At 42.1% G+C, this 15,552-nt stretch overlaps 1 protein-coding gene across 1 annotated transcript in view; it reads left to right on the top strand.

The window, feature by feature from the left end:
- The first annotated feature begins 6,985 nt into the window (after positions 1 to 6,985).
- SYTL5 (synaptotagmin like 5) overlaps positions 6,986 to 15,552 on the top strand; it is a 159,590-nt gene continuing 151,023 nt past the window's right edge. The window contains exon 1 of the mRNA XM_069945560.1: positions 6,986 to 7,052. The gene's annotated coding sequence lies outside the window, so the exon portion shown is untranslated. The remainder of the gene's footprint in view (positions 7,053 to 15,552) is intronic.

Genomic DNA, 15,552 nt, shown 5'->3' on the forward strand with positions numbered 1-15,552 from the left:
GCTCCACGCAAAATCTCGCCCCGTGAGATGATCACAAGAACGGTGAGCAAAAATCCCAGAACCACGCGGGGGGACCTAGTGAATGCACTGCAGAGAGCTGGGACCAATGTAACAAAGCCTACCATCAGTAACACACTACGCCGCCAGGGGCTCAGATCCTGCAGTGCCAGACGTGTCCCACTGCTTAAGCCAGTACATGTCTGGGCCCATCTGAAGTTTCGATGAACCAGAAGAGTATTGGGAGAATGTCCTATGGTCTGATGAAACCAAAGTGGAACTGTTTGGAAGAAACACAACTTGTCGTGTTTGGAGGAAAAAGAATACTGAGTTGCATCCATCAAACACCATACCTACTGTAAAGCATGGGGGTGGAAACATCATGCTTTGGGGCTGTTTCTCTGCAAAGGGGCCAGAGGGACTGATCCGGTTACATGAAAGAATGAATGTATTGTGAGATTTTGAGTGCAAACCTCCTTCCATTAGCAAGGGCATTGAAGGTATATCCTTTATTGGCAGTGACAGAGGTCAAACGTTTTCTGTAAGTTTTCACAAGGTTGGCATTTCAAGGTCCTGGAGTGACCTAGCCAGTCTCCAGATCTCAACCCTATAGAAAAACGGATTTGAAAGTCCGTGTTGCCAAGCGACAGCCCCAAAACATCACTGCTCTAGAGGAGATCTGCATGGAGGAATGGGCCAACATATCAACAACAGTGTGTGCCAACCTTGTGAAAACTTACAGAAAACGTTTGACCTCTGTCATTGCCAATAAAGGATATACTGTATAACAAAGTATTGAGATGAAATTTTGTTACTAACCAAATACTTATTTTCCACCATAATTTGCAAATAAATTCTTACAAAATCAGACAATGTGATTTTATGGATTTGTTTTCTCATTTTGTTTCCCATAGTTGAGGTCTACATATGGTGTCAATTACAGACGCCTCTCTCATCTTTTTTAGTGGTGGAACTTGCACTATTGGTGACTGACAATACTTTTTTTTTTCCCCCCACTGTACATACAGAGGTCATATCCCCTACAGAGGCCATATATGTACATACAGTACAGAGGTCATATCAGCCCCTGTAGGAGTCATATCATGCCTGGTCATATCAGGGTACCTGACCCCAGTACCCACCGCTACAAGGGTACTGGGGTAATAATGTGGGGGTTAGTGTTAGCCGTTTTATAGCCCCGGCTGAGTAATGGATACTGAATATTAGAAAGCCTCCACTACTAAGCCTGTAAAGTACACAAAAAGACAACACACACTAGAAAAAAATATTTTTATTGAAATAAAAACACCCCCAAATCTATGTAGTCCACAGAATCCCAAAAAATGAAAAACAAAAAGGAGAGAGACACACACGAAAAGCAGGAGCAGAACCACCATCATTTTGACAGGTGTTCTACTCCTTACAATATGCAGCATCTATACTGATAGCTGCTCATTGTCTGGCCCCCAGGAGGTTAAATGGGGATGATATACATCTCCACTTACCCTTTGGGCCCCCTTCCCCTGAAAACAGTTTGTACTGTACTGTTTATTTGTCCAAGATCTGTCCTGGGGTCTGTTTGGCAGGTGTTGCACGTATTGTCCTAAACAACTTTTAAACTTGCAGCTCTGTGTCAAACTGCCGTGGCCTAGGTTTGCACCGCCTCTCCATCCCTCCTCCCCGCCCTCTTCACCATTAGGAGTGCCCCAGGCAGGATTTCTTCTATTTATCACCTGTCTGAACACTGCACATGTGCTGGATCATTAAGACACATGCAGTGCTCAGACAAGTGATGAGTAGGAGAAATCCTGCCTGGGGCATTCCTAATGGTGAAGAGGGCGGGGAGGAAGGATGGAGAGGCGTCGCAGGGCAATAACTGCATCACCTTCCGAATGGACCCCAGGACAAATCTTGGATTAAAAACAGCTATCCGAAGGTACAAGTGGTTGGGGGGAGGGGGGCAGATTGTAGGTGCAGAGTCACTGTAAAACTTGTTAAAATGCTGCTCAACAGCCTTTGAAAAGCGAGATATAGCCTGCATGTAATGTTGCTCCTCTTATATAGATTGCACCTAGCCCAGTGCTCACATATAGAACTTATATCTCTGCTACTAACAGCTATACTGTCCTAAGTTTCAATAACAGATACCCGCTTCTTTGTTGATCCTGGATATGTAGTTACTACTCTGATTTCCTAGATGAATATATAAAGTCTAGATGAACTTGCTGCCTGTATTACTTGTAAGGTGCACGCTCTGGCCGGTAGTGCTGTATGCCACTTGCAGGGAAAACCTCCAATACAGGGTGGAATGTGGAAGCATTATGGGTAGAACTACAGAAGGAGGTAAAGAGTGAAAAAATTATTCTTGGTGTAATCTATAGACCCCCCAACATTACTGAGGAGGTAGATGGTCAGTTGAATAGACAAATAGAGCGGGCTGCCCGGGAGGGGACAGTAGTGGTAATGGGGGACCTCAACTACCCAGATATGGATTGGGGTCACGGTTCAGCTAAAACCACAAAGGGGAGGGAATTTCTTAGCCTGTTGCAGGATAATTTTCTGGGCCAGTTTGTGGAGGAGCCAACTAGAAGTGATGCCTTGTTGGATCTGGTTATTTCTAACAACGCTGAGCTGGTTGGGGATGTCACTGTCCATGAACACCTGGGTAATAGTGACCACAATATAGTGACTTTTAGCTTAAAGTGTAGAAAAGAAAAACATGTCGGGAGGGCAAAAACTCTTAATTTTAATAGGGCCAATTTTCCTGGGTTAAGGGCAGAACTTCAGGGCATAGACTGGGATCGGCTGCTGTCGCATACTGATACAGCTAATAAATGGGAAATCTTCAAATCCACATTAAATAACTGTACTGCAAAATATATTTCTATGGGTAACAAATATAAACGGTTAAAATCCAATCCCACATGGCTTACAACCGAGGTTAGAAGGGCTATAAATGAGAAAAAAGGGGCATTCAAAAAATATAAATCAGAGGGGTCAGCTGTAGCATTTAAACATTACAAAGAAGTCAACAAAACCTGTAAAAATGTAATAAAAGCAGCAAAAATTCACAATGAAAGGCAGGTAGCTATAGATAGCAAAAGAAACCCCAAAAATTCTTCAAATATATTAATGCAAAAAAAACCAAGGTCAAAGCATGTAGGACCCCTAAATAATGGCGACGGGGAATTAATAACTGGGGATCAGGAGAAAGCTGAGTTACTTAATGGCTTCTTCAGTTCTGTATATACAGAAGAGGAGGATGGAGCTGCGGTGGGTGGGGCCAGTACTGAGGTGGGTGGGGCCAGTGCTGCTAACACATGTAATGTACTGAACTGGTTTACTATAGATATGGTCCAAGATAAATTAAATAAACTCAATGTAGCCAAAGCTCCAGGGCCTGATGGATTACACCCCAGAGTTCTTAGGGAACTCAGTTCTGTAATTTCTCTACCCTTGTATGAAATATTCAGTGATTCTTTGCTTACTAGTATTGTGCCGAGGGACTGGTGTAAGGCAAATGTAATGTCTATCTTCAAAAAGGGCTCTCGAACTTCCCCAGCTAACTATAGACCCGTAAGCTTAACGTCCATTGTGGGGAAACTATTTGAGGGGCTTATAAGGGACTACATCCAGGAATATGTAGTGGCTAATAGTATTATAAGTGATAACCAGCATGGTTTTACTAAGGACAGAAGCTGTCAAACCAACCTAATATGTTTCTATGAAGAGGTAAGTAGAAGCCTGGATGGCGGCGCGGCTGTGGATATCGTGTACCTGGATTGTGCTAAAGCGTTTGACACAGTTCCTCATGGACGTCTGATGGGTAAGTTAAAGTCTATCGGTTTGGAAAGTTTAATGTGTAACTGGATTGAAAACTGGCTTAATAATCGTACCCAAAGAGTGGTGGTCAATGATTCCTACTCCGAATGGTTACCGGTAATAAGTGGTGTACCCCAAGGGTCAGTACTGGGCCGCCTTCTGTTTAACTTGTTTATTAATGATATTGCGAATGGAATTAACAGCAATGTTTCTATCTTTGCAGATGACACCAAGCTTTGTAGTACAGTATAGTCTATGGAGGATGTGCAGATGTTACAGGATGACTTAGACACACTGAGTGTTTGGGCGTCCACTTGGCAAATGAGGTTCAATGTGGATAAATGTAAAGTTATGCACCTGGGTACTAATAACCCACATGCATCATATGTCCTGGGGGGAGTTACTCTGGGAGAGTCGCTGATGGAGAAGGATCTGGGTGTACTTGTAGATAATAGACTACAGAACAGCACACAATGTCAGTCAGTGGCTTCTAAGGCCAGCAGGATATTGTCATGCATTAAAACAGGCATGGACTCTCGGGACAGGGATATATTATTACCGCTTTATAAAGCTTTGGTGCGGCCTCATCTGGAGTATGCTGTCCAGTTTTGGAACCCGATTCATAAAAAGGATGTTCTAGAGCTGGAGAGGGTACAAAGACGGGCAACTAAACTAATAAGGGGAATGGAGCATCTTAGTTATGAGGAGAGATTAAAAGAATTACATTTGTTTAGTCTGGAGAAGAGACGTTTAAGGGGATATATGACTAATTTATTTACATATATAAATGGCCCCTACAAGAGATATGGGGAAAAGATGTTCCAGGTAAAACCCCTTCAAAGGACAAGAGGGCACTGCCTCCGCCTGGAGAAAAAAAGGTTCAATCTCCAGAGGCGACAAGACTTCTTTACCATGAGAACTGTGAATCTGTGGAACAGTCTACCCCAGGATCTGGTCACAGCAAAAACAGTAGAGGGCTTCAAAACAGGGCTAGACAAGTTCTTAGAGCAAAATAATATAAATGCATATGTATAGAACCTATCACCCCTCCCCCTTCCCTGTATCCATCCCCTCCTTGGTTGAACTTGATGGACGTGTGTCTTTTTTCAACCGTATAAACTATGTAACTATGTAAGGGTAAGTAACCCCATCCTTAACCTCAGTAAACTCAGGCAAGCATGCTCGCTCATCTCTACTAACAGGGGCATAATTTATGTCTAATGCTACGTTTACACGGAACGATTATCGGGCGATTTTTTGCGATAACGATCGCATTGAGCGGTAATTGTTCCGTGTAAACGCAGCGAACAATCAGGCGATTAGCTAAAAATCGTTCATTTTGATCTTTGAACATGTTAATAAATCGTCATTGATCGTTTGCAAAAAATTCGCAGATCGTTCTGTGTAAACAGTCGTTCACTGATTTTTCCTATGTGTGAGATAGGCTTAAGCGATCGCAAAACGAATTTTCTGTACGATATATCGTTCCATCTAACACTGATCGAAATCGTTAATCGTACGATCGGGCAAATTATTGCTCCGTGTAAACGTAGCATAAGGGTCCGTTTACACACACAGATTATCTGACAGATTTTTGCAGCCAAAACCAGAAATGGATTTGAAAAAAAAGAGAAATCTCCGTCTTTCCTTTATGACCTGTTCCCTGTTTATAGTCCATTCCTGGCTTTGGCTTAAAACATCTGTCAGATATCTGTCAGATAATCTGTGTGTTAACGGACTCTAATGGTGCGTTTAAACAGGCAGATTTATCTGACAGATTTTGGAAGCCAAAGCCAGGAATGGATTTGAAAAGAAGAGAAATCTCAGTCTTTGCTTTGTGACCCCTTCCATATTTATGGTCTGTTTCTGGCTTTGCCTTAAAAAATCTGTCAGATAAATCTGCCTGTTTAAACGCACCGTAAGGGTCCATTTACACAGAAAGATTATCTGACAGATTATCTGCCAAAGATTTAAAGCCAAAACCAGGAACAGAGTATAAACAGAGATCAGGTCAAAAAGGAAAGACTGAGATTTCTCCTCTTTTCAAATCCATTCCTGGCTTTGGCTTCAAATCTTTGGCAGATAATCTTTCTGTGTAAATGGACCCTAAGGGTGGGTTTACACGTGCCAGAATCACAGCAGACTTCACACTGCAAAATCCTCTGTGATTCCCGGTACTGTCACTTTAAATAGGTTTACATACTTGCAGCAGACTTTTTCTTCCGCTGTGAGTATGTAAGCCCCGCCCCCTTAACCCTTCTCAGCCAGGTGAATACTTTAGCTGTCCGCGCTCTGGCGGGATGCGAGGGACCCGGGAGCCACTGAAACAAGCCAGAGCGTGAACAGGTTAAGTATTCACCGGGCCGCAACAGGTTAAGGGAAAAAGGCTTTACATACTCTCAGGGAAATGAAAATTCCACAGCAAGTACCTATTGAATGTACCTATTCAATATGACAGTGCTGGGAACTCACAGCGTAAAATCCACTGTGATCTGGTATGTGTGAACCCACCCTAAGGCCATGTTCACATGGCGTATAACACTGGCCATTCTGTGAACTGGCTGGGTCACAGAACGGCCGGTGTCAGAGAAGATCATCCCGAACGGTACTGCAGTAATGGCCGGATGATAATTTATGTTGGGTGTGCCTGCATCCCAATTCAGCGTTGCACACAATGGAGCATGCGGCAAGAGCCGCACCCTCCATTGTGTGAGCTGAAATGTCTCTGTGGCCGCTATTCAATTATTAGCAGCTGCAGAAAACTGACATGTCAGTTTTTTTTCGTGCGGCTGGATAGAATCCCGGCCAAAGTGTATACTATGTGTATACGCTCCGGCCGGGATTCCATTAATTCAAATAGAATGTATGTTTTCTAAAAATAAATCACGGCCATAGTTGCAAAATGCAACAACGGCCCAGGACACCGCAGATTGAACGTGCCCGTCTCTAACCACTCAGCCTTTGGAAAGAGGGAAGAAAACTGAAGGTAAATCTTAGCTGTATGGACAAGCTATACGACCTAATGTTATCCACTAGATGGCGGTAATGTACAGTAGAGTGTTTTAATGCTGAGGATGCAAATCAGCATGACGTCTTCGCCTCTAACATATCATGTGGTCTTGTTCCCCTCAGCTGCCTGCAGCAGTAGCAAAATCAGCTGGAGGATGAGGGATGCGCATGGAGACAAAGTAACGGGGACCTAGCTTCTCCCTGAGTAACCAGTACTCTCCGCAGTAAGTATATAGACGCTTTACTACTACATGTGTGCTTGTTTGGTTGGTAGCTGTGTGCTCTTCTAATAATGTGCTACTCTAAATGATCTTCTTCTTACGCTAAGGGGTTTGCTTGGCATCTCTGACCCCTGTATATCAAATGCACAAAATGTCAAGGGAAAGAAGAGCATTTCCATCCTCAGCTTGCAAAGCAACGACGTCCAGAGAATCCGGGCACTATGTATATGTTGTGTGGTTGGGACAGATTGTGGATAGAACAGATGGACGGACAATTCAATATAATTGTCAAACAATGTCCCGCTACAGTGTAAGCAGTGGTCAGTACCATGTCTCTGTGTAAGTCTTGGCTGTTGCACACTATCGTACTATCAGTTCTTCCCTGTTAAAGTTAGTTTAGTGCCGATATTAGTGACATCTCCGGTATTCTTCGTGGTTTGAAAAGTCTTATGTTTGTCAGCAAATAGACCGTCCCGATTTACTGGATGTAGTCTTAGGCGAGGTTCACACTGCGTTCTTGGTGTCTGATTAACCTATCTGTTTTATGGGGTTAAAAACGGATGAAAAACAAAAATTTTTGTTTAAATCTGACTATAAGGGTAAATTCACACGGGCGGATCCGCCGGGAGCCTCACACACAAAATCCGCAGCTAATCCGCAATACACGTATTATTCCTATTAATATTAATACATGTATTGCGGATTAGCTGCGAATTTCGTGCGTGAGACTCCTGGCGGATCCGCCCGTGTGAATTTACCCTCAAACTGGTTTCACTCATGGCAGGTTTTTTTCTTTTTTTTGGAAAACTTCCAGTGCAGTTTTTGTGCCAAAGCCAGAAGTGGATTCGAAAGGGAGGGACAGAAAATATAATGGAAAGACTTGTACTTCTCTTTCCCGTTGGATCCACTTCTGGTTTTGGCACAAAAACTGCAGTGGAAGTTTAAAAAAAACAAAAAACTGCCGTGTCTGAAACCAGCAATAAAGGTTTGACCAATTTGGGCAATGCCTACTTGTTAGAACCATTAAAACTATTAAACCATTAAAAAAAATTATAAAATTCCCACCTTCTGAGACCCACAGTGATCAGCCGTGGTGAAACCTGCATTTCATTTCCCTGAAGCACCACAACAGATTAAAGGGGTTATCCAGCGCTACAGAAACATGGCCGCTTTCTTTCAGAGACAGCACTACTCTTGTCTCCAGTTTGGGTGCAGGTTTTGTAACTCAGTTCCATTGAAGTGAATGGAGCTTAATTGCAAACCATACCTGAACTGGAGACAAGAGTGGTGCTGTCTTTGGAAGAAAGTGACCTGGATATACACTGTGTATTGCTTAAAGGGTATGTGTTGGTCCAGACTACGCAATCTGAGTGGATAAGTTCCAGTGGCGCGCATGTTTACCGGCTCCATAGACCGCATTATATGGCCTGGTGGATTCCGCATTCCGCCGAAAGAAGTGAAACGTCAGTTCTTTTACCAGAATGCGGAATTCGCCCGCCCATAGAATTGAGTCTATGGGACGGGTGGAGATGCGCAGCGCTGCAAGCAGTTACAAGCGACGGAATCCGCCAGAACTTATCCGTGTGGATTCGGTAGTCTGAAACCAGCTTAATACAGGGCAGGTCCTCCATAACAAGAGACACTTGATGTTGATGAGACGTGATGTTACTGTGATAGGTCAGAAGTTTTTTTTAAAGCAATAGTAACCCATCAATGCTTATTGGATGATGGACACTGATTAAAACTTGACATTTAAAGGAGAAGTCCAGCGATACATAAAATCCGGCAGGGGGAAAATTGATAACAAGTACTAACTTACCTCTCCCTGTGTCTGCAGTGAGCGGTAGGACTGGGCTCTGGGGTCTCCAGGGTGTACACGCCATGACCCGGCTGATGGAATGATTGTCTGAGCGGCCAGTCCATCAGCGGGGACAGGTCTTTAACCCCAAGTAGTGACATCATCATAACTCGGGGAAAATGCCTTCTGGCGGGGGCCCGAGGCCGGTCCCACCGCTCACCATGGGCACAGGGAGATGTAAGTTAGTACTTGTCATCAAATTCTCCCCTGCCCCTGTCGGCTGCCAGACTTCTCCTTTAACTAAAGGTTAAATAGTTTATCTCTCTGATAATTATTGTAAAATTAAAGACTGTTGGAATCTTGTTACTTGGATTAGTGTACACAGATAGTTTTCACAAGGATCTGGCATTATATCTGGTACGGCTTTCCATCCCTTACAGTACACGATTCACCAATAACAACCATCTGTGCAAAAAGATTTCCCAGCCTGTGTGATGCAGTTTCTACTGAGTATACAAAATGTAACTTTAGTTACCATAGACACAAAGACTGTCGCATAAGATGCAAGCATGGTGTCTTATGAGCTAAATTACTTCTCGCTCCGCACCAGTCGTACAATTAGATGGAGATGGAGGGAAGGCCTTATACTTAATATAAAGCTTTATTCCAGCTCGTTCAACATTGTCATCCAATAGTCTCCAGATCACCCTGCGGGGTAGTAACAGCATGGTGCGCTAGTGTCTTATGGCAGCCTTTTGTTTGGCCTAGCAGCAATAAGGCCAGCGCCTGGAGTTGCCACTTTAAAAGGGTTGTTCACCAATTTTTTTTCTTTCAGATGACCTGGTGCCAGATTTGTAAGTTACTTCTATTTAAAAAATCTTATCAGCTGCTGTATGTCCAGCAGGAAGTGGTATTTTTTCCAGTCTGGAGAGCAGGGAAGGTTTACTTTGGGGATTTGTTACTGCTCTGGACAGTTCCTGACATGGACAGAGGTGGCAGCAGAGAGCACTGTGTCAGACTAGAGAGAATACACCACTTCCTGCAGGACATACAACAGCTGATAAGTACTGGAACACTGGAGATTTTTAATAGAAGTAAATTACAAATCTCTGGCACTTTTGCTTTGAAAGAAAAAAAAATGGTGAACTACCCCTTTAAGGCTGTGTTGCATTTTGATGCATTTTTGCCAATTATGCAGTAAAACTGCATAAAGAGATGCAGCGCACACCTGCAAGTTCCCTGCAAAAGCCCTATTCTAATTAATAGGGCTCGTGCATGAAACTCCAATGCTTGGCGTGAACATGTAGAAACACAGACCCTTTAACACTTGCATTTGAGAATGTAGACATGTTTGGTATGTATTCATAAAAACTGTAAGATATGAGAGTACAATTTCTTTGCATTTTGTCTGGATTTTCCTAGAATTTCAAGGAAATTCAAGGAATATGTATGATTTGATGCAAATTGGCACGATTGTGCTTATATGTTATTAAAGTGTACCTGTCATGACATATGAAAATGAGAAAACCCAGCAAAAATGTATATACTCTTGGTTTTAATTCGAATTTCACCGCTTCAATGGTCCATTTAGTGCGCCTTTGCGCTGGGCTTTAGGCTGGCAGAACAGTTAGTTAACAGCAGCGCACAGGGGCGTGCACAGGGGCGTGTTCGGCTGCTGGCCAATCAGCATTCAGCTTCACTAGACCAATTTGTGCAGAGCAGAGGGACAACTGACATCACTTCCTGCATTTGGTCTCAGTTTTGTTGTTACTAAAGACCAAATAAGATTAGTTACGGAGCCTCGAATGCAGTTTTCCAATAAGTGGCCGAATTTATAGTTAATTTTATTTCATATAGAAAACCGAAAGTAAAATAAAGGAAGTAAATTGCTATTTATTTACTGGTAATAACAGTGCCCATTTAAGTTGGTACACAATATGCTGTGTGCTCCCCCAAAATTGTGATTTTAGCAAATTCATGTTTATCCATTAACCCTTTCACGACCTGGGGTCATTGAGGCCTCAAAGCCCAGGTTGTTTTAGGATATCAGATTATGGGATCATAATGATCCCATAAGCTGATGTCCCCTGTGTCTGCCCCCTCTCCTCTGTCCCCTGCCGCTGTAACAATCTTGTGACAGTGGCAGGGGAGAGAGGGGAGGGGGCAGAGCTCACGGCCGTGTGCCCGGCCTTCCCTATGTCCCTCTGTCCAGCCTTCATAGCCAGAAAACCAGAAGCCTGAGGCTTCCGGTATCCATGGCTACCATCGATGGACACCGTCAGAGAATTCTCCCTCTATAGAGGGAGAATTCTCTGTCAGGAGCCCTATAGATGCTGCAGTCATGCTGACTGCAGTATCTATAGGGTTAACTCTCAGAGAGTTGCGGCGGGTCCCTGGCTACCACTGATAGCCGGGACCCGCCGCGGATGACACAGGCGCAGCTCTTTCATTAACATCGCTGCAGCATCAGGCACATTAATTAACTTGTGCTAAAAATCATTAATTTATTTTCAGATAAAAAACCTTATATTTAAAAATAGCATATATCACGTATTCCAAAGGTTACAAAATGGCATCCTGCAAATACACCGCCAATAGTATATCATATACCGGCTAAAACAACCAATGTCCTAAGTCACAGCCACACTTTTATATATAGGTTCATATAGGGAGTATAAGCATCATCACACTGCCATGGGTGAGTCACTATGATTTTATTTTTGTTAAGAAGTGGTCAGAATTCTGTTTTATTCCTATATATAAAAGTGTTGCTGTGACATTGGTTGTTTTAGCCGGTATATGATATACTATTGGCTGTGTGTTTGCAGGACGCCATTTCGTAACCTTTGGAATACGTAATATATGCTATTTTTAAATATAAGGTTTTTTATCTGAAAATAAATTAATGATTTTTAGCACAAACCTTTTTTCCTTTGTTGCTTTGGTATAAAAAAAATTCTATATATAAGGCTTTGATTGAATTTTTTGTTTGGGTTAAGAGAGAAACGAGTAAAAAAATAGATCAATATTATACAATTACTTTTAAATACCCATTGGAACGTGTGTTTCTAGACATTAACTGTGGAGCGCCTGGAGGAGGTTAAAAAAGTTATAGCATTCTTTGCCCATCCAGACTGACCATGATTCTTGGAACCCTCTAAAAACAGATAATTGCATTATGTAACTCCAAAATGAACTTCTCTAGCTAATATATTCTGTGCTGAATCCTGAAAGCATCTTAATAATATCTCAAGTATCTGGCGATGTCATGCGAAGAAAGTTTGACAGTGCTTAGCAACAGAGTGTCTAGGCGAGTCAGCGGGTTGGTAGAGCTCTATTAGGATGCAACAGCGCCTGCCATAGCTGTAACCTCTCTTTGACTCCTTAATCTGTGAAATGTGGATCAGAAACTTTGTGGAGATTTGGTCTATTCTGAATATGTGTCTTGTTTTTGCATATTGATAAGTTTTGAAATTCTAGTAGTTAGTTGTGCAGATCTTTGGGCGCCGTACTACCGTATTTTCTCTATACAAAGGTAATCTATAGCGCCTGAAATACAAGAGGAGATTTGTATTGATTTTTATAGATCAGATCTGGACAGGTCATCTGTCAATTATGTCCACAACATTTCGACACCATTGCAAAGCTTCTATTGAATTCTATGGCTGTATAGTAGAGATAAATCTGTAAGCCAAAAGGTATATTCCATATGTTAAGGTTAAATTTATATGTTGACCTCTCTCTATGGAGAGAAGCCAAAAACCCAGGTAAAGGATGGTTTTTTAATTATATCTAGAGTTGGAATCCTGCAGTATTACCAGCTCGTTACTTATACGTCATGGACACAGATAAGACAATGTATCATGATTATAAGCCTGGAGAAAATGGCCCAAGTTTTATTATGGTAATCACATTTTATAGACAGATAAAATATAGGGTGGTAACAAATGCTAATAAGACATAGATGAGGCGGTGCTAGTGATTTAGATATTCAGTCATGCGCAATGGCATCTATATTAGTATTCATTATTATTATTCAAAAAGGTTAGAACAATACATTCTGTGCAATGATACTTTCACATTATTCCCACTGTAACAGACAGGCAACTTTCCTCTGAGAACGGCCTTGGACGCTGATAAACATGTCTCTGAGGGAAATAGTTCTTGAGACAAAACATTCTTTCTAGTGTCCATATCAGAAGTTTTCCAAGGTAAGAAATGGTCCAACTATAAGTTAACCCTATCAGGGACTCTCTAATGTGCTGGAGCTTCTGAGCAAGAGGCCTATATATATGTGTATTCATATAGGTACGGTGCAGGTAGGTAAAATCGCATCGCTGGCCTTATCATTCCCCCATTTGACATCCGTGGAGCATGGATATGGTTCATCACTGGTGGTTGGGTCGTAGCCGGAGGTTTTAAGGACTCCACCCTCAGTCGCAGGTTGATCAAGGGACCACAGGTGAAAACATCCTCCAAGTACTAGTACAGCATCCAACCTCCAGAAATGTCCAGGCGGCACAGATTCAAGAGAACCGATAAGAGAAAGAAAGCATAGTAACGTTAGTCTCTTATATGAGGGTGAAGCTTCTTCCTGTTTGTCGAGGTTTTATACGAGAGAAAATACACATGAACACTTTTACTGAAAAACAGATCAGTATTATGCATAAGACCACTTGGAAGAGACCCTGAAGGACTCCCATTAGTTTATGGGCATCACCATAGGATAGACAAAAATAGTACCATACGTTTTATTGAAAGTTATAGATGGCGGAACAAACTTACAGCAGATGTGGTAGTAAGATCTGCAATAACCGAAAGAAAATACTAAACAATGGGCGAGTCTGTATAGTATACATCAATATACAGCTTAGTTACAACAAAACAAATAAAAGCTTATTATCAATACCCAAACTAATATATGTATATGACAAATACCTCTCCGGATTTTATCAAAATAACCAAACCTTATTGTCTCATCACTCCTGTCCCTAAGATTTGTCCCTAATCTTGACTACAGATGTAGCCCCCTTCTCTAGGTCCCTTTACCGTAGGACTGCTTTAAAGGTAAGACAATCCTCCGTCCCGAACCTAACTAGTCTCCTGTCACTCCTACGTCTCCCTGTGACACTGAGTGATCAGACAATAAGTTCTTCACTGTATATAACAGATGTGACTCTATCACTTTGGTATCATGTGGGTATTGGAAAGTCACAAAAACTAACTTTAAAAAGTTTCTGAAAATAAAAAGTTTAGATGTGAACAAATCTTATCTCATGGCAAAAGCAAAAATAAAAAGTTGATTGACACATAAACCAAAAACAGCATAACAGGTGAATGCAATAAAATCTCCACAATGTGACCTACTATGTAACCTCTAGATTCACTTATAATAACCAATTAGTGAATTCACAATCTTCAGTACCGGATTCTAAAAATTTCCACTTCTTTTTAGTCTTTTTACTTCATTTTGTACCTAGAAAACGTCTTTATGATTAGATCACACAGGACTAATGACTGGTCGCATGGTCACATCTCTTCCTGTACATAATCATATAGTATAATACATACACCAATAATATGAAGTGACTGGGCGCTTATTACCGATATAATATTTGGATCCTACTGAATTGTCTCTTGTCTGACTGAGATCATCATATATTACACATAAGATAACCACCATAGAAATAAAGCAAAGTGTAAACGATACATCACCTAAGGTTTCAAAGCCTTTTTATGAGAATAATATATCATATGATCCTTTTTGTAATAGTAGCATTGGTATGGATCCTTTATCCTTAAACCCATCTTTTGACTGACAGGCCTCTTTACAGACACTTGGACTCTTGGCCTCAGTTATATCGCTTCTTTTAAGGCCACTAGTATCACCTCAGACATTGGCTTTGTTGTCTCCCATAGTTTTGGCTTGACCTGTAAAGAAGACACCAGTACAGACAAGGACATACCTATATAGGCCACCTGTGGCAGCTGGATGACGTCCACTTACATTCCCTGAAACAGGCAGGAAGATGACAGACTATGCAGACAGGCACTTTACGGTGTTACTTACAGTAGGTTATGACAGGTGTAGATAATACAGCCCTACACAACCCTCTCCTATATTTGTTGTCCCCTGGGCCGCCCAATGTGAGGATACTACACCACATTACACATGGCTTCCTTCTGCTGGTTTTGTCAGATAACTTACAGTGGGATACAAGGCAGGCGGCAAACACAGTTACTTACTGTCTGACTGCCATCTTTACCCAGTACCTCTTCTCCATCCGCTGGTCTCACAGCTTGTTGCTGATTGTCTCTGGAAAAGACTTAAAAACAAACAGATCCACATCTCCTCCTCCACCTGTACACTATGTACGGTTACCTCAGGAAGAGACTGGAAACATCTCCCCATTCCCTTGTACGCTTTGTACACTGTTACCTTGGGAAGAGCACAGAAACCACCGCATCACCAGCTTTATCCATCATCCATCACCCTTTTTGGCATCAGGGTTTGTCAGCGTGAACGTTGCGTCAGCCGCTCTATGGCAGCTTTTTGGTAAGCCCAGGGACCAAACAAATCTCTAATTTGCCAATTAACCCATAATGGTGGGCTTCATATAGACATCTGCACAGTTACCTTCAACCATCCTACATGTCTCAGTGATTGTCCTCACCTCCAGCTTATAGCAGGAGCGGTTTCTGCAG

The sequence above is a fragment of the Dendropsophus ebraccatus genome, chromosome 11, assembly GCF_027789765.1.
Source record: "Dendropsophus ebraccatus isolate aDenEbr1 chromosome 11, aDenEbr1.pat, whole genome shotgun sequence".
Classification (NCBI taxonomy): Eukaryota; Metazoa; Chordata; class Amphibia; order Anura; family Hylidae; genus Dendropsophus; species Dendropsophus ebraccatus.